This window comes from Tamandua tetradactyla, chromosome 6, assembly GCF_023851605.1.
Source record: "Tamandua tetradactyla isolate mTamTet1 chromosome 6, mTamTet1.pri, whole genome shotgun sequence".
Classification (NCBI taxonomy): domain Eukaryota; kingdom Metazoa; phylum Chordata; class Mammalia; order Pilosa; family Myrmecophagidae; genus Tamandua; species Tamandua tetradactyla.
This window is the reverse complement of record NC_135332.1, coordinates 96,946,156-96,961,277: the sequence shown is the minus strand read 5'-3', so window position 1 is coordinate 96,961,277 and position 15,122 is coordinate 96,946,156.

Genomic DNA, 15,122 nt, shown 5'->3' with positions numbered 1-15,122 from the left:
TTTCCTACATGCTATAAACTGTACTGGGTCCTCTCCCACTCCCCGTTTGAGTTTGTTCTCATAATAGGTCTTCTCTCTTAGAATGAGTGCTGTTGTGTGCAGCCTCCAGAGCTCTCCAGTAGAGAAGGTTCTGGGGCTTGTCAAATGGAACCATCTCTGAGAATTCAAACAAATCTGTTTTATTAATTCTTGGAAAAGGACTATCCAATTATTCCCAGTAATATGGCATTTCTGAAGTAAGGGCTGGCTTGTTTATTTCTCCCATCGTGGAGTGTGTATTATGCTTGTTTTTTTCAAGTACTTGCCCAGAGGGAGTTAACTTACTGCAAGTTAGTGATAGTCACATTTAGAAATTGTAAAATGAGCTGATTAAAAAGATTTTTCAATTTACTTGCTCTCAGGAGCAAAAAGAAACCCTGAGACCATCTATTCTTTCCTATTGTCTAATTTTACAGAGCCCAGAAGGAACTAAATAAACTTCCTAGTGTCATCCAGCTTGTTAGTGGGTCTTTGAAGAGCATGTTTGTAGATCACACTGCTTCATTAAGAGAGGAGACCCACAGAAGGTGGAAGTCTGTGTGCAGAAGAGAGGAAGGAAAAGTAGGAATGTGATGGATTCATTCCCTATTGAAATGAAGGAACGTTAAAATGAACTAGTTACACCAGAAGGCATTTTACATAAAATTGAGATTTCTCCATTGACAGTGGTAAACATTCAAGTCTCTCAGATAAATTTAAAGACAGAGGGCTAGGTAAATACTATTACTTTTGTCAGCTTTCTTGCCTTCTTCTGTCACCCAGAATGATCACAAGAGCCTTCATGCAATAGCGCCTCTTCAATCTCCACTGACAGAGATGAAGCTCTGTGCCTGGTGCTTCCCCTGAATTTATTGCTAGCTTTTGGATGGTAGTGACTGGGATCCTGAACAGTGTAAATCAGTCATTTCTGGGATTTTGCATGTGTGGTAGTTAGATTCGGTTGTCAACTTGGCCAGGTGAAGGCACCTAGTTCTGTTGCTGTGGACATGAGCCAATGGTAGGAGAACCTCATCTGTTGCTGATTTACATCTGCAGTCAGCTAGGAGGCATGCCTGCCGCAATGAAGAACATTTGACTTAATTTGCTAGTGCTTAAATGAGAGACCGCAACTTAGTACAGCCTAAGCAGCTCGGCATTCCTCATCTCAGCACTCGCAGCTCAGCCCAGGCCTTTGGAGATGCAGAAAGTTGTTGAAACCCAGGGGCCTGGAGAGAAGACCAGCAGAGACCATCCTGTGCCTTCCACATAAGAAAGAACCTCAGTGGAAAGTTAGCTGCCTTTCCTCTGAAGAACTAACAAAATAAATCCCCTTTTATTAAAAGCCAATTGGTCTCTGGTGTGTTGCATTCCGGCAGCTGGGAAACTAGAACAGCATGTAATGAGACCTTTCTGAGGGCAGAGACCACCTTCATGGCAAAATGGTCAATGTAGTCTGCTTTTCAAACTAATTTTATTTTGGTCAGAGTAGAATTATTTAGCAGCTAGACTATTAGAGGGTCTTTCAGGTTCTTACAAACTGTTTTTTAAGTGACTTAGTTTTTTCCAGACCCTTGATTCTCTTTAAATATTATTATTTAACAGAATTATTTAAATTATTGAGAAATCTTAATGCACATACAGTCTGTCTGCAGTGTACAATTAATGGCCCCAACATCACCGCACAGCTGAGCATTCACTGTGATCACCTTCAGAACACTTGCATCACTCCAGAAAAAGAAACAAAAAGAGAAAATAAAAAACTCATATATCCCATATCCCCACCCATCCCTCTCACCAACCACCAGCATTTCAATCCACCTAATAATCCCCCCTCATTATTTATCCACCCTTCATCCTTATTTTTCACTCATCCGCCCATACCCTGGCTAAAAGGAGCATAAGTCACAAGGTTTTGCAATCACACACAGACCCCTTATTTTTGCTCTGGATTCTCATGCCAGCATCTTTCCTGTCCTCTCTGCTGTTTGGGCTCCAGTTACCTCCTTCCCAACTCCCAGGGCCAGCTTCTGGAGCCAAATGCCATGATTGTTCATGGGATTGCCTGGGTGTGAGCTCTGACCTTGAACTCTTGTCCAGGCTGCTGAGCAGGCATCGTATGGAACGATGGAGTCAGCCAGGCCAAAATTTAAATGGTCTCCGATCAAGAACAGGTTACTTAAACTGAGCTTCAGCCTTCTTGCCTGTGAAACAGAGATAATAATGCTTATTTTACAGAGAGTTTATGAAGATTTGATGTGCTTGTACATACCCTCAACAAATGTTATTTCCTTTCTCCCCTTGGCCAAAAGTCTCAATGGAAGCAACAGCCAAAAAGTTTTTAGTATATGAGCTAGTTTAGGCTGACACCAGCTACTGATAAATCCTAAGTCGTGGTTTCCGTTTTAAATAGAATAACTGCTTGATTGGATTGTCAAATCTACAAGCATTTTTTAAATGAGAAGCAGAAAGCTGTAAAGAGCGTAAATTTGTATACTTCTGACTTAGTAAACATACAAGGGATACCATGCGTGGGAGGGGATGTTTGTCACATCTGCCTTGCTGAGCTCTTGCTCTATGTAGGTCCCGTGGCGGGCTCTGGGATGCTCAGATGGAAGGCCCAGGATCTCTGTGGTGGAGACAGTCATCAGCGAGAGCAGAAAATGCTGGCCAGGGAGTGTTCCCTCTGTGTGCTACAGGACAGGGGAGAGAGAACTGAACAGACTCAGGGAGACCCCAGTGATGTGGCTGCTGGGCTGTAAGACAGACCCCCAAAAGCCCCTACCACCTGGTAGCCAAGCCCCCTTAAGTGTGGGCAAGACCTGAGACTTTCTTCTAACCAACAGAACATGGCAAGGTGAGCAATGTCACTTCCTTGATCACCTTACATTGTTGAGCAAGACCTGGGACAAGGCTGCAAACCTCATAGAACATTAACAAACTGGGGCCAAGGCTCTGAAGTTTTAGGAAGTAGGTTTTATTGTCTATGGCCATAGGGTTCAGCTGAGTACCCTCTGATAGTCTGAGCCCTGAACAAAAGGTTAACATCAGTTTTCATAGACAGGATGACATGTTAAAGACAGGGTAAATGATGGGTTGGTTTAAATCAGGAAGGACCTGAAGCTGGGTTTACAGAAGATGAGCGGTTAGGGGGGAGGGGGCTTCACAGACACTTCTCTTATTATTGGGCCTGTTGACCATCCTTGGGGCCTGGGAGATTTTTAAACAGGGAATGGCCCAAATAAAAGGGGCCAGTCTTCTGCAACAGGAAGTGGCTTTAATAAACAGGGGCTGCCTACAACAACCTAAGAGTCCTGACTTCTGTCTTGCCATCAGTCTCGTCCCTCACTGGCTTTGATGAAGGTACTGTGGACAGGCCCATTGGCAAGGAGTTGGGGATGGCCTCCAGTGAATGGCCAGCCAGAAGAGGAGGCTCTCAGTCAACAGCCTGCAGGGAAATGAATTCACTCAGGAACTTCATGACCTTGGATGCAGTTCCTTCTTGAGATGAGACTGCAGTCCCAGCCCACACCTGCTGGTAGCCCTGTGGGACACTCTGGGCAGATGACCCAGGCAGGCTGAGCTAGAACTCCCAACCTCCAGAAACTCCCAGATAGTAAATGTCTGTGGTTTTAAGCTGCTAAATTGGTTATAAAGCCATACCATAGATCACTTGCACAAATCTTAAAGAATGGGGGTGAGGGCAGGTGCAATTCTAGCAGGAGAGTTAAAACAAGGACATTCCAGAAGGAGGAGTAGCAAATGCAAATGAAGTGGCTGTGAGGGCAGATGCTCTCAGGGTGCAGGGCAGATGCTCTCAGGGTGCAGGGCAGATGCAGAGAAAGTGGTAGGGAGCCTCAGGGGACAAGGTTGGGGAAAGGGTTTGTCACCTGAGTATCAGAAGCCTGATGACATATTTAGGGCTTGGTCTGTATTTGGAATTCTTTGTGGAATCATCAAAAGATCTTAGAGGTAGGAAGTGACTGGTTTATTAGTTGCTCTGACCCAGGGGACAGTGGTCTAGGTAGTGCAGAGGCAGCACCAGAGGCAGGAGGCAGTTCCAATGCTGCATCTAGGAACTGATTGGGCAGGAAGGTGAAGTAGATGGTGAGTGGATGATGAGGTTTGGCTTCTCACTTGGTGGTTGATGCTGCAGTAAAAGAAGGGTGGGGGTGGGGGCCATGAGGATGATGAGGACCTGAGGGAATGGCAATGAATTCTGTTTCAGAGATGGAAATCTTGAGATGTGTCTTAATTTGGATTCTCCAGAATGTAGTTCATTTGATCCCCCAAAGAAGGAGGGAGGATGCATTCATTTCTATTGCTGTTGTAAAAAATTATTATAAATGTAGTGGCATAAAACCATGCAAATTTATTATCTTGGAAATCAAGGGAGGAGCTGTAAGAACAGTGCGTGTATGTGTGCATGTGCGTGTGAATATGTGCACTCATGCGTGTGAGTTTGTGTGCACGATCAACAGTTCAAATGCCAAAATGTTGGATGACTCATTGGGTTTGGCAACTGGAGGATTTCTCTGTGGGTTTTTAGAAAACAGCTTCATTTGCTGGCGTAAAGAAAGGAAGGACCAGCAAATGAGAAAGAGGAGTGAGTGGATAGAAAGATTGTACTTTTGAGAAGTTTGAAAGTGAAGGGAAGAAAGCAGACAAATTCCAGGAAAGGTGTTTTGAGGATGATGGATAATGGAGCAGATCTGGGGGTTTAATGAAAGGTTCAAGGGGGAAAGAGAAGTGGCAGAGACAGGAGAGGTTGGAGGGTTAGCCTCTAAGGCCCAGTACAAAAGCAGTGCTATGGCAAGGCTCAAAGGTGGGTGCTTGATTGAGTACCTCGATGGTTAAGGGTGAGGGGAAGGCAGCTTTGAAGACTTTCCTGATGAGTAGTCAATATCCTTTCTCCTAAGTAACGAGCAGTTAGATAAAAGTAAGGTAAAAGGACACATTAAACCAACAAATGTTGTCTGTGAATGATGCAAATTCTCCCTCCCAGGCTTTCCGATTTTTATTCATCTTGAGAAGGTGATTTACAGTGTTCAAGATAATAGGAGGAAAAGTTTGGATTTTATGCATGGAAAAGAATGATTGGTGTAAAACTGTGAATGGGTTGATGATAGATGAGTAGATAGGGCAACTATCTTTAGACAACTATGGGTTAGTGTGGGGAGAGGCAAGGTGGTCTTAGGAAGTGGACCTTGGAATCAGAAACTGAGGGAGGTGGAGTAGAGCCACGAGGTTAAGTCCCAGTGTGCACTAACAAGACTACTGGCCCTTATCCTGCAGGCAGCGAGATCTGGAAAGAAGAGAATCAAGTGTGACTTCTCCGTCCCAGGGATCTTGACTTTAGACCTCATATCTCTGGATCAGCCCCTGCAGTTTCATGCTGATGGAGGCCTAAAGCCCTGTGGGTTGTGGAAAAAAAGGGAAAAGAAAAGAAAGTAATATATTGTTTACATTACTCTGTACTAAGCACTGGAGCAAGCATCCTCTCACACAATCTCCTGAAACAGGATGAGTGAATGTTACTCTCCCATTACTGAGATGAAAAACTTGAGGCTTGGAGAGGTGAGTAAGTCATTAGTAAGTCACAGTATTGGGATTCAAATCCCACTTTTTCTGACCCCAAACCTGTCCTTTCAGGGCATGCACTGCCTGGGTGGGACTTTAGCCTCTTAGAGGTGGGAAGTGACTGGTTTATCAGGGGACAGTGGTCTAGGTAGTGCAGAGGCAGCACCAGAGGCAGGAGACAGTCCCAATGCTGCATCTAGGAACTTATTGAGGAGTGACCCCTCCTCTGACTTGAAGCACAGGTTCTCGACCCTGGTTACACATTAGGAACACCTGAGGCTGCTCCTCAGCCCCACTAAATCAGAACCTCTTTTCTATCTGTTCTTTCTAAAGCTCCCAAATGGTGTCATCAGGGTAACCAGATTGAAGGTGTGTAGCTCTCACAGTTACCTGGAAATGTTGCCTTCATGCTGGGTGGATTTACCAGCTAATAAGAACCATAAAACAGGAATAGGAAGTTGAGATGGTCAGGCCCATTTTATATTGTAAAGCATGAGTTTGAGGGAATTTCCAATGAACCAGGACAAGGCAGTGAGGCAAGCCCTGAGGGTTCCCTGCATGGGAGAAGGTGACAAGGGGTGAGGAAATGGATGGAAGCAGAGGTTGGCATGGTCTGAATCAGGCAGTGGTTGGAGATGAAAGCACCAGACATGGGACCAAACACCACTGGGGAGCTTTATGGCTTAGTTCATCCAATAGTTCAATGGTGCTGGTAGGATCATCATTTCCATTTACAAATGAGGAGACTGGCCTTTTGAGAGTTGCCCCAATCCACACAATGAGCATTCAGTAGACCCAGGATTTGGACCCAGGAAATGTGGGTCGGGTGTCCCCCTCTTAGCTCTTGGCCACTGGGCTCCACCTGGTTAAGCCTGAGCTAGCACCTGGTAACAGAGCTTGTTGGAGCTCCCTGGTGTGAGCTGTGGAGGATGAGGGAAGGCAGGACAGCTTGAGACAGAGCCAGTGTTGGTGGGACCCTTTGGGGTTGCCCAGGGGTCCTGCAACCTGGGGAGGCCTGGGGGAACTCAGGTAAGTGATGGTCTCAGTAGTTCTGTATGGGGCTAGTTAGGGTCTGGTAGCACTTCTGGGACTCTGATGGACTGGTGGTGTTCCAGCTGTGATGAGCAGCCCCCTGTCCAGTGGAGCCAATCTGAGGTGAGGGGGTTCCCATGGGAGAACATGTGGGGCAGGTTCTGCTTTAGGGGAACCAAGTTCGACAGGTAGTTGAGGTGAGGGAATAGAAGGGCAGATTATGTGTCTGGGTGTCTGTCATGGTCAGATTCATGTGTCAATTTGGCTACCTGGTGGTGCGGTTGTCTGGTTGGGCAAGTACTGGCCTGCCTGTTGCTATGAGGACATTTCATGAACTTAAATCATGATTACGTTGGCTGCATCCACAGCTGATTGCATTTGTAATCAGCTAAAGGGAGTGTCTTCTGAGATGAGTGGTGCTTAGTCTAATCATCAGAAGGCTTTTAAGGATATTCAGAAGAGATAGTCACTTCTTCCTGCTTCAACTGGCAAGCCTCTCCTGTAGAGTTCGTCCAGATATTCATCAGAGTCACCAGCTTCACAGCCTGCCCTACAGACTTTGGACCCTGACATTCCCATGTAAGCAGTGCACCTAGTTCCATTTTGCTTGGAAGGAGAACTGGCCAGAGGTACATTTGTATACTGACTCATGGGCTGTTGCTAATGATTTGGCTGGATGGTCAGGGACTTGGAGAGACCATAATTGAAAAATTGGTGACAGGAGGTCTGGGGAAGAGGTATGTGGATAAACCTTTCTAAGTGGGCTAAAAATATGAAGATATTTGTGTCCCATGTGAATGCACAACAGAGGGTGACTTCAGAAGAGGAAAGTTTTAATAATCGAGTGGATAAAATGACCCATTCTGTGGATGCTAGTCAGCCTCTTTGCCCAGCAACTCCTTTCATTGCCCAATGGGCTCACGAACAAAGTGGTCATGGTGGTAGGGATAGAGGTTAAGTATGGGCTCAGCAATGTGGACTTCCACTCACCCAGGCTGACCTGGCTACAGCCACTGCTGAGTGCCCAATCTGCCAGCAGCAGAGACCCACACTTGGCCCCTGATATGGCACTATTCCCAGAGGTGATCAGCTGGCTACATGGTGGCAGGTTGATTACAATGGACCACTTCCATCATGGAAGTGGCAACAATTTGTTCTAACCGGAATGAACACATACTCTGGATATGGGTTTGCTTTCTCCCAAAATTACAGTCCATGTACTTACAGAATGTCTTATACATCATCATGGTATTCCAGATAGCATTGCTTCTGATCAAGGAATCCACTTCACAGGAAATGAAGTATGGAAATGGGCACATGCTCATGGAATTTTCTGGTCTTACCATGTTCCCCATCACCCAGAAGCAGCTGAATTGATAGAATGGTGGAATGGCCTTTTGAAAACTGAATTACACTGCCACCTAGGTGGCAATACCTTGCAGGGCTGGAGTAATGTTCTCCAGGAAGCTGTATATGCTCTGATTCAGTGTCCAGTGTATGGTGCTGTTTCTCCCGTAGCCAGGATCCATGGGTCCAGGAAACAAGGGATGGAAATGGGAGTGGCACCATTCACTATTACCCATAGTGATCCACTAGGAAAGTTTTTGCTTCCTGTCCTTGTGACCTTGAGCTCTGCTGGTCTACAGGTTTTAGTTCCAGCAGGGGGAGTGCTTCCATCAGGAGAAACAACAATGATTCCACTGAACTAGCATCTAAGACTGCCACCTGGTCAATTTGGGCTACTCATGCCCCCGGATCAAGAAGCCAAGAAGAGATTACTTTACTGGCTGGGGTAATTGACCCTGTTTATCAGGGGGAAATAGGACTGCAACTACACAATGGAGGTAAAGAAGAGTTTTCCTGGAATATAGGAGATCCCCCTAGGGTGTCTTTAGTACTACCATGCCCTGTGATTAAAATCAATGGAAAACTGCGACAACCCAATCTAAGCAGGACTACTGATGGCTCTGAAACTTCAGGAATGAAGGTTTGGGTCACCCCACCATGCAAAGAACCGTGGCCAGCTGAAGTGCTTGTTGAGGGTAAAGGGAACATGGAATAGGTAGTGGAAAAAGGTAGTGATAAATATAAACTATGACCCCATAATCAATTACAGAAATGAGGACTGTAATGCTGTTTTGTTCATGTTATGGTATTTAAGTTGTAAGATATCAAGATTAAGAATGAATATTACCCAAGGATTTATACCCTATTCTGGGGAGATTTAATACATTTCTGGTGGTTTATGGTACAATTGTGTATTGTTAGGCAAGGAAAATATGTATCTGTTATTGTTTTCTATTTAGAGACTAAATATGGTTAAGGTGACAGCTTCCAAGTTGACAAGAGGTGGAATGTCATGTCAGATTCATGTGTCAACTTGGCCAGCTGTTGGTGCCCAGTTGTCTGGTTGGACAAGCACTGGTCTGTCTGTTGCTATGAGGACATTTCATGGACTTACATCATGATTACCTCAGCTGCATCCACAGCTGATTCCATTTGTAATCAGCCAAAGGGAGTGTCTTCTGCAATGAGTGATGCTTAATCTCATCACCGAAGGCTTTGAAGGAGGTTCAGAAGAGACAGTCACTCTTCACGCTTCAGCTGGCGAGCCCGTCCTGTGGAGTTCGTCCAGACCATTCATCAGAGTCGCCAGCTTCACAGCCTGCCCTACAGACCTTGGACCCTGACATTCCCATAGTTGCCCAGCCAATCTCTCCTGAGAGTTCGTTGCAGGCTTTCACTGCAGTTACCAGCCTGCATCCTGCCCTACTGATCCTGGACTCTACATACCCACAGTTACACGAGACACTTTTATAAATTTCATATCTACGGATATCTCCTGCTGAATCTGTTTCTCTCGAGAACCCTAGCTAATACAGTGTCTCATCATCCCCTCTCTGGGGTGAGTCTCAGAAAGCCTTCCTGACAGGGTCTGAGTGTGGCTGAGGCAAGCAGGTGTGGGCTATAAACCTTTCTCCTACACCCCAGAGTATGCCACTCTGCATTCCCTTCCTGGGTGGTGGGTCCTCCCCACTTGCTCCAGTGCCTTGGCATCTGTGACAGCACATAGGGCGGTGGCCTGTGGACTACCCACCCCCATGGTAAGGGCCGTCGGCTCATGGGTGGACCCCTCCATCCCTTGTGGGGAACTCTGGCCCTGCGATCTCTGTTAGGATCTGGCCAAGGCCCCACCCTGAAAACCTGGGACTGGGCAGGTCTGGGTGTGTGGGACTGTGGGTGGCTGGGTGTCCTGCCTCGGGGAGAGCCGGAGGCCAGGGGTAGGGCTGGTGGAATGAAGTCTGCAAGGATGGGGCTCAGGCCCATGGGGCACCTTAGGACAGCAGCGCTTCAGGGATCACACACCTGGGGGGACGGGGCAGGTATGTGTGGGATTGTAGTGTGTGTGCAGTGTGCGTGCGCTGTATGTGTGTGCATGTAGTGTGTGTGTGGTTTCTATACGTGTGAGCATGTGATATGTGTATATGGGTGTTGTGTCTGTGTGTAGTGTTTGCTGTGTGTGCATGTGGTGTGTGTAGTACATGGTGTCTACGTGTAGTGTGTGTGGTATATATACATGTGTGTGTAGTGTGTGGTGTCTCTGTATGTGTGGTGTATATGTGTGTTATTTGTGTAGTATATGTGTGCTGTGTGGTGTGTGCATGTGAGTGTGTGTGGTGTGTATACATGTGTGTGTAGTATGTGTGCCTATTGTATGTGTGTGGTGTCTTTGCGTAATGTGTGTGGTGCCTAGGTGTAGTTTTATGTGCTATGTGCTGTACGTGTGGTGTGTGGGTGTACATGGTGTTTATGTGTGAGTGTGTCTATGAGTGTGAGTGTAAGAATTCTCTATTTGTGAAGAGAATGAAGAGAAACAAGCTGTATTTGATTTTCTATGTTCACAAATCTGGCTGGCTGACTTGGAACAAATTTTATTTGTTTTGAATTTGATCAATTATCAGACACTTCAGCAAAAGCTGTTCCATTTGTGTACCCACAACAGAGGTTATGAATAAAGAGCTTGGACCTGGAGCTGGAATGCTTGGGTTTGAAATTGGTGTCACAGCTTAGCTGTTTGACCCTGGGCAGGTGAATTAACCTCTCTGTACTCCAGTGCCCTTGCCTGTAAAGTGGTTATCAGGACGCACTTACCTCCTGGCATAGCTGTCAGGACGGGGTGTGCTGCTGCAGGGTCCTGATCTGGAGCCTCTGTGACTGCCATGTACTCCCTCTCCTTTAGCCTTCTGTGCCTACTCCCTCCCTGGTCACCCATCTCTTTCCTGAAATATTCCCAAGGGCCATCCCTAATTCTGAAAGTTCTTCCACGTCCATTTTGGATCTCACATTTCGGGCCTCCTGCTGGCACTGTGCTTGCGAATAGGAGATTCTCCAAAAGGGAACGCTCCAGGCCCCTCCTTTGCAGAACTCCATTTCTGAGGGGAGGCAGAGATTCCCAACAGCACAATATCACCAGGACATTCCAAGTTATAGGCATTTATAGGGGTTTGTGGGCAGAATGGGTCCATGAGTGATGGAGTAGAAACTTTTGGAAAAGGTAGGGCTTCATCTGGAACCTGAGGGGTGAGTGGAACTTAGGTAAGCTGCGAGAAAGCAGGAAAATATTCAAGAGAACATCTGTTGGTGACATTTGCTCACCAGAGCTGATACATACTATACTGGTGTGGAGAGCAAGCATTCCTGGGCACGGAGCCAGCACCATTCCCATGGGCATGCAAAATGCCAATACTGTTCCCACATGTGTGTAAACTACCAGCGCCGTCCCAGCAAGCGTACAAAATGTCAGCAGTGTTCCTCTGGATGTGCAAGATGCCACGATCATTCCCACAGGTGTGTAATCCACTAGCACCATCGCAGCAAGCATGTAAAATGCTAGGACTATCACCACAGGCGTACAGAATGCCAGTCCCATCCCCATGGGTGTGCAAAATACCAGCACATTCCCAAAGGCGTGTAAGGCCCCAGCACTGTTCCCACAGGCATGCAAGATGCCGGCCCCACCTGGCAGAGAATGCAATCTCACTGGGTCAGGCTCCCCTCAGGTTGGATTTCTTAAACACCAAGTAGGATTTAACATCTGGCCCAATAATTCATTTTATTCAGGAACATATACATTTTCATTTGAATGACACATATTAATTGAATACTTGTTTCTGGTAAGCCTGTGAGTAACAGTTGAAGGAAGCATGAAATCCCGACCGGGGTGGATGGTTGGATGTTCCCCACAGCCTCACCACACTTGGCTGACTTTCTCTCCACCTGGGCTCCCTTCACACTTTCTGCTAGCTCAAGTGACTAATCAAAGTGAAAATGTCAGCTGCCTCCTCAACACTGCGCTTCTAACTCTGGAATTTCTCTATCTTTTCTTCCCCACTGCCCTTTTAATTTTTCCAAGAGTATTCCAACCTGGGTGGTGAAACTTTGGCCTTTCAGTCCCTGTGGACTCCTGTAGTGATGTGAACCAGGTCTCCTCGGGGAGCTGTGGAAACGAATTATCTTGGCTTCTGGATACTGTGTGGTGGTGTCTTTTTAATTAAGATTTCCTTTGGCAGTTCCCTTCTAATTCATTCATTCAGGGCTTCTTTCCTCCTGATAATATTGCAGGAGCCCCTGTTTATTAAAGCCACTTCCTGTTGCAGCACACTGGCCCCTTTTACTGGGGCCATTCTCTGTTCAAAAATCTCCCAGGCCCCAAGAACAGTCATTAGGCAGGATAAGAGACGCCCCCTCACCCAACCACTCATCTGCTTCTCTAAACCCAGCTTCATGCCCTTCCCAATTTAAACCAGCCAATCATTTACCCTGTCTTTAACGTGTCAGCCTGTCTATAAAAACTGATGTTAACCTTTTGTTCAGGGTTAACATATGGCCAAAGATGAATAAAAACTTATTTCCTGAAACTTCGGAGCCTTGGCCCTGGATTTTTCTGCTTCCATGTAAAGTTGCTAGAGGCTTGCAGCCTTATCCCTGGTTTTGCACAACAATAATAGTTTCATTCTTATTTTAGGGCCCTTTATAAAACCACTTATTGGAAACAGAAGTGCCTAAACTCTGCATGATCTTTTTCTTCCTTAAACATTAAAAAAATTCAGTTAAACAAAATCAAATTTATTTCATTATTCCCATGCACTTGTTTTTTCATGAAGAAATGGTGTGTGTGTGTGTGTCAGAGAAAGAGAGAGTGACAGAAAGAAAAGTCTTTGATAATGATCTGAAGAGAAGCACATATTGAGAAGTAAGGGTATTGCTAAAAAAAGACATTCCAGAAGGTCTTGAATGCTGAGCTGTAGAATCTGGGCAGAATCCGTGGTTGGAGGTAGGACACAGGCTTCTTGACTCCTTTGACACCATCACCACAGAAACAGAGTTCCAAGGTTTCAACCCCCCTGCAAAAGATTAGAGCACACTGCCCCAATCTGGCCCTTCTTCTCTCCTGTCCTCAATTACCTTCATCTATCAAGTCTTTTTCTTTGTTCTCTGTGGAGGGGGAAATCACTGCCCATTATCACCTAGATAATACCTTGGAGGAATTACATGAGTCTTTCTTGGCTCCCATTTCTTTTTAGGTAATAGAGCATCTCCTGTTCTCTAGGATCATTTGTAGTAGGACCATTTTCTCTTCAATCACGATCATCCCTCTCCCAGTGTCTCCCTAAAATCTTCCAGCATCACTCAATTCCAAAGTCAGGGCATTTTCCAGCCACAGACACCAGTTCTGCCCTCTGCCACTTATGCACAAACATCTCAGTAAAAATGCTTTACCTTATTTAGGAGGATTAAAAAGGGTAGCAGTCAAATATACTACATCTCAGGAATGTATTAGGTCAAACACAGTCAGTGTCTGTAAAACACGGAGGAGCAGGTGAGGACTTTTGGGCTCTCTTCTCATCTGGCTTTCTGAGAATTTGGCTGACCTTGGCAGGCAGGGGTGTGATTAGGATTTCTGGCAGTTTCTCTCACTGTCATTTGCCAGGTTCTCTGTTTCTCCAAGGCATGGCTGCTGGGAGCTCTAACCAACCTAAAGCTCAGCTGGAATTCATTCAAGTTGGCAATGTTTCGAAGCCTAGGGTGGAACTGCCAATTCCTGAGGTTCAAGATGAAACCCACCTCCTTTTCCTTTTCTAATTAATTCTGTGACCTTGCAAGTCCTTTTCCCTCTTTGGATGTATTAGAACTGACAGGATAGATAGATAGATAGATAGAGAGAGAGAGACAGGGAGAGAGAGAGAGAGAGAGATAGGGAAAGATTTATTTATTTTAGGGATTGGTTCATATAACTTTGGGGATTGGCAAGTCCAAACTCCATAGTATAGGCTACAAGCTGCAAACTCTGATGAAATTGATATTGAATTCCCCAGCTTGCTGAAGTAGAGATAGAAATTCTTGTTTGTGACTTCTGAAATCTCCAGTTCTGGCTTTTCAGACCTCCAATTGATTGCAGGAGGAAGTCTCCCGCATTGCTGAAGGCAATATTCTTTGTTTATTGTAAATGCCATCAGCTATAGATGCAATCAATATAGATACAAATCCATCTATTAAAAATACCCTCACAGTAACAATCAGGCCAGAGCTTTGCTTGACCAAGCAATTGGATACTGTGACTTAGCTGAAATGACAAGTGAAATTTACCATCGCAGTCTGCCCCAGTCTCTCTAGCAGTTAAAATGACGGATTTGACCCAGAACCTGCGTGCCTTGAAGTCCACATGACGACAGAGTTGAATAAAGGGCATGGACGACTCTCAAAGAAAGCTTTTTTTTCGCAAATTCCTCCCCTAACCTGATTCACCCTTTCTCCCTAACATCTGAGTGCAAAACTGCCTATAATCCTAATGTCTCAAAACTTTTCTCCAAAATCATTATTTTCTAACAATCCCCCCCTATTTAGATACTCTAAGTAGAGTTTTCCTGCAAAGTCCTCAAAAGTAGAGCTTTAGCTATTTAAAACTAATTAAGGACAGAGGAGCAAGTGACAGAGGACAGGGCTGGCTGTAGGACCAGGAAGCTGCAAGGGGACAAACAGAGGCACCTGGAAGTCATACTTCCTTCTCAGGAATTGGGAAAGTTTCTGAAACAATAGACCCTGGTCATGGATGTAGAGGAATTTGCATGAGAAGAGGTGCTCTTGTGTGCTCCTTTACTGCTATTCAGAAACACTGAATTACAAAGACTACATAATTCAGAATTTGAGCTTGTTGGGAGGAGGAGTGCCAGGCCCCACTTCCCATAGATGACCCATCCCTCATTCAGCTGAAACAATAAGCAACCTCTCATGGTCATCCTCGCCTTCCTTCCTGGGGATTGTGACTGTATTCCATGTGAGTATATATGATGCCTGTGAAGTGTGTAACTCTGGAGACAGTGAGTGGCCTTTGAGTGTTGATTGAAGTTTAGCCAAATCCAGCCACTCTGAATAAAATCTCATCATATATATCTCCTTCTGAACTCTCTCTGCTGGCTTCTCCAGGCTGCAACTTT